At 43.4% G+C, this 4,997-nt stretch overlaps 1 non-coding gene across 1 annotated transcript; it reads right to left on the bottom strand.

Moving 5' to 3' along the window:
- Positions 1-235: 235 nt before the first annotated feature.
- On the bottom strand, positions 236-342 carry LOC120271325. The gene has a single exon (XR_005539939.1). It is a non-coding gene; the product is annotated as a small nucleolar RNA R71 (small nucleolar RNA).
- Positions 343-4,997: the final 4,655 nt, after the last annotated feature.

The raw sequence follows: 4,997 nt of genomic DNA, 5'->3' as shown, positions 1-4,997 counted from the left end.
CAATAGTTTGGCCAATGAGGATCCAAACAATCACATAGAGAACTTCTTGGAAGTTTGTGACATACTAAAGATTAACGGTGTATCAGATAATGCTATTCGATTGATTGCTTTCCCATTCTGTCTCAAGGGAAGAGCCAAGCAGCGGCTTCATTCCTTACCGAAAACATCCATCACGACTTGGAATGAGATGATCGAAGCTTTTCTTGCAAGATACTTTCCTCCGGGGAAGTCGGCCAAGCTTCGCAATGAGATATTATTGTTTGTGCAGATGGAATTAGAATCATTGTTTGAGACATGGGAGCGCTTCAAGGATCTTTTGCGGAGGTGCCCACAACACGGATTTCCCGAATGGATGATCATTCAAACTTTCTATAATGGGTTAAATCCGAGCACAAGGCAATTACTAGATGCCGCCGTAGGAGGTACAATGGGGAGTAAAACCCCGGAAGAAGCCTGACAATTAGTAGAAGACATGACCATGATTAGTGGAATGTGCGGGAAAGGAAAAAGGTGGTTGGGCTCCATGAAATAGATACAGTCACTTCTTTGGCGGCCCAAGTGGAATCGTTGAGTAAGAAGTTAGACCTTCTAACTTCTAATAGAGTGGCTGCCATGACTACTTGCAACGGGTGTGGTAGAAGACATGCTTCATCTGATTGCCCGATCTCTATTGGTGATGCATCTTCAGTGGAGAAAGTTGATTTTGTGGGTAATGTAATGAGGAACCAAAGTAATCCATATAACAACACCTACAATCCGGGTTGGAAGAGTTACCCCAACTTTTCATAGAGTAACCAAGGGCAGCAAAAGGCCATGGCATCACTGGGGTTTAAACAACAACAAGCCCCAAACATGGAGAATAGAGTTTCAGGTTTAGAGACCCGGATGACCGACTTAGAGAAAGCGTTGACTAGATTTATGCAATCATCGGATACACGGTTTCAATCGGTCGAGGCTACACTTCACAACAACACCGCTTCATTGCACAATCTAGAGAATCAAGTGGGGCAAATAGCAAACTCTCTATTGGAGAGACCATAAGGAAGCTTGCTAAGTAACACCGAGACCAATCCAAGAGAACATGTGAAGGCGATCACTTTGAGAAGTGGTCGTGAAGTTAAGGGTATGCTTCTGAGTGAGAAGACCAATGTTGAAGCACCCGAGGTTGTAGAGGTTGAGGAGGAAGCAAACAAGGAGAAGGAGGTGGTACCCCCACCTTACAAACCAAGAATCCCTTATTCCTCTAGATTAAAGAATGACTAAACGGATGAACAGTACAATAAGTTTTTGGGTTTGTTTAAGAAATTACACATAAACATTCCCTTTGTTGAGGCATTATCTCAAATGCCTAAGTATGCGAAGTTCTTGAAAAACTTGTTGACCAACAAAAGAAGGAGAGTGCCTCCGTGATTCTAGATGCATCTTGCTCGGCGGTCTTAAAATAGAATATGCCAAAAAAGAAGAAAGATCCAGAAAGCTTCATTATCCCGTGCATCATTGGCAATTTGGGTGAAGAAATGGCATTGGCGGACTCAAGGGCCAGTATCAACGTCATGCCATACTCTTTCTTTCAGAAGCTAGGCTCGGGAGAGCCTAGGCCCACTAGAATAACATTGTAATTGGTGGACCGAACAGTGAGACATTCGAGGGGCATCATTGAAGATGTACTTGTCAAGGTTGACAAGTATATATTTCCTGTAGACTTCATGGTGTTGGACGTCAACGAGGATGTAGATGTTCCTTTGATACTTAGGAGGCCATTCTTGTGCACTTCCAAGGCATTGATCGACATGGACGACGAGGAGTTAACACTGAGGGTTGGAGATGATAAGCTCACATACCACCTCACCGAAGCCATGCGGCATTCTCTCGATTTCGATAATACTCTTTACTTTCTCGACACTACTGATGAGATAATTGATGATTATGTGCAGGAGATGTTTAACCCTTAACCGTACGAGGGGTTACTAGGCCAAGAGGTGGATAAAGAGGAAGTAATGATGCTTGGTCTAGAGGAGAAAGGACCATCTACTCTGGGAATCATGAAGAAGGTACTCCGGAAGATGAAGCGGGCAAAGGAGGCCACAAGAAATGCCCCAAGGCTGTTGGGGATGCATAAGAACCGAACAAGGTGGACGAACCTTTGTTAAGTGGTACCAAGCCCGATAACTCCTCCTCTATCTTCAAGAGACTTTGCTCATTGTGCTTTCAAGTCATAGTAAGAGGAAAACTTTCCTCTATGAGCCCCCGTGAGGTAAGACAAGGTACATCAAACTAAGTGACGTTAAACAAGCTCTTCTTTGGAGGCAACCCAAGCATTTACTATTTTCTCAGTGGTTAGTTTAGTGCTTGCATGAATAAGATGTTGAGTGTTAGTGTCTATATGTTTTGATGCATTGCTGTAATTCTTCTCGTGGATTTTTGGTGTCATCATGTGCTTTAATGTGTTTAGGAAGTTTTTGGATGTTTGAGCTAGTTTCTCATGTTTTCTCTGGTATATTTTGCATGATAGGACAGGCTCTTGGTGTCCTATGTGTTCAGAAATTTTTTTTACAGAGCTTGCAGAGTTTTCTAACACATCCAGAGAAAACGCATGGGCGTGTGGAAATTCCACAAGCGCGTGGGTCTCTATTGTGAGCTCTTCCAGAGAAGGCATAGGGGCGTGGACTCAACCCTGCGAATGACCTTGTGACATCCACACGCCCGTGGGTAATTTACGCACGAGCATGTGTCTTCCTGCAGAAACTTAGAGATTTTTCCCGAGAGGGCTTAAGGGCGTAGACTCGCCCCTGTGGGTATCCTGTGACAAACGCACGAGCGTGGGTATTTTCCATATGCCCGTGTGGATCTTTGAAGAAGTGCTCTCCTCCATCCTGAGAGCACACAGGGATGTACGTTTGCCCCTGTGAGTTGGGCCTGTGAAAATCCACACCTGTGTGGATGCATCCAAAGACATTGAGTGTTATTACGAGAGCGCACAGGGGCATGCATCAACCCTAGTAGATGCTCTCCTGTGGAGTCAAACGGGCGTGGGTAATTTCCACACAACCATGTGGATGTACGGAATGTCAAGGGGCGCGAGTTTCCTTTAAAGTCTCATCATATCTCTTCATTCTCACACTTCTAATTAATCAAAGAGCGCATTCTCACTATTTCCCAACCTCGTACAGTCATTTTAGAAGGATTTTTACTAGTTTTTCTGGCCAATTCCAAGCTTTACAGTTCAAATCGTTGATAAACCTTCTTTCCTTCTTTTCTTCCTCAATTCTTGATTTTAATCGATGAAACTAGTGAATGTTGCTTCAGTCCTACAATTAGATGGGTTATGCATGCTTAGAACGAAGTTAGAACAATAAAAAGGTGCCTTTTTGGTTTTGTGAGGCACGCCGTGCGGTTTTCACGCCCCGTAGATCCCTACGACCGTATGGAAATTCCACACGACCGTGCTAATTTCTGCAGTACTGATAAGTGCTTGTGTGATAAAAATGTGAAGTATTTTTTTTCTTATGATAAGCATTACTTTTATCAGGTTTTAGCGCTAATACTTATGCATTTGTGTTACTTTCATGCATATAGGGTTGTGAGGCCAAATGTTAAAAAAAGAAGCCAATGTAGATCGTGAATGCACTATTTGGAGGAAATCTTGAGAAGGATCAAATGCGAAGATATATGTCGGGTTCAAGATGCGAGAATGTGTGCCAACCTCCTTGTATTAAAGCTAGCACAATGATTTAGAGGGGCATAAAAGCAGTCACATTCGAGTATCCCGATTTATGCATTGATAGCAAGATCTTCACCAATGAGGCCGTTTATTGAAGAAGCAAAGCGATCTACAATGTAAACGTGTGCCCGTTTACGTTACCTCGATGATAATATGGATTCGGGAGTGTTTCAGGCTGGTATTGTAATAGGGCACTGTAGTAAAATACTGTAGAAAAACATGTAGCAAGTACTGTTCACTGCCGGCCGAAAAAGAGAATTTCAGAGAATACACACGGGCATGTGGAAATTATCCACGCCCATGCGGAAATTCCACACACCCGTGTGGAAAATCCACAGGGGGGTGTGAATGCCTGATTCTAACCCTATTTAAGCCGCGATTCAGCCCCGATTTCAGTATTATTTTCTCCATTCTTTCCCCATCTATTGAGAGGGTTGCGGGTAGGGTTTTGAGAGGTATTGACAAGGGTTTTGGAGAGGTTCTACGGCTTTGACATCATGCTCCACTTGGAAGAAGATTATTGGAGGAGCTTTCATTGGCACCGATCCGGTGAGGTGTACCCTATGCCGGACAAGGGGACCTTTGGAGTAGACAAGGCTACTCCACAAGACCATCGCCATGACTATCAAGGGGGTTTTCTATGGATTACTTGTTTTTATATTCGATTTCATTGTTGATTGTAACTAGCTCCATGGAGAGCTAAACCGCCTAGTGGATACTTGGATTTATGAACCTGACAAGGTCCCCTTGCGTATATCCCGCAAGTGCACGGGTTTGTCGATGTAATAATCCTGGGTGAGCGGGTATCGAATCCACAGGGAGTAGGGAATAAAAATACTTAATTCGATTCTTAGCTATGTAAAAGATCAATGATAATGAGTGTGACAATGATTCAATTCTCAACAGTAAAAGCAACAAGTAAGAGAGCAAAAGTAAAGAAGGGGGTAAGGCAATCGATAAAGATGGGGTACCCGGATAATGCTCCTCCTAGGATAATTGTTTCAAGTGCAAGAACCCTCTATTATGCTTCCTAATCAATGCAATGGTGAGTCATGGAAATCCTTAATTACATAGTCCCAAATCTAACGTCCTAACTCTATACATGTCCCGGAGGAGAGATTAGATAACCTCTCAACCTCGCACTCACATAGAGTTGCAATGAGCTCTAGGGATTCCAAGTGATAAATCTCTTCCTAATTATAGACCTAACCCTTTGGTCCAGGTGAAAGGTCCCTAACCACAATTGAGCCCTAGATACTAAGATCACCTCAACGCT

This window comes from Dioscorea cayenensis, chromosome 10, assembly GCF_009730915.1.
Source record: "Dioscorea cayenensis subsp. rotundata cultivar TDr96_F1 chromosome 10, TDr96_F1_v2_PseudoChromosome.rev07_lg8_w22 25.fasta, whole genome shotgun sequence".
In the NCBI taxonomy this organism is placed as follows: domain Eukaryota; kingdom Viridiplantae; phylum Streptophyta; class Magnoliopsida; order Dioscoreales; family Dioscoreaceae; genus Dioscorea; species Dioscorea cayenensis.
The sequence above is the reverse complement of the archived record's forward strand: the minus strand, read 5'-3'. Positions and strand labels throughout refer to the sequence as shown.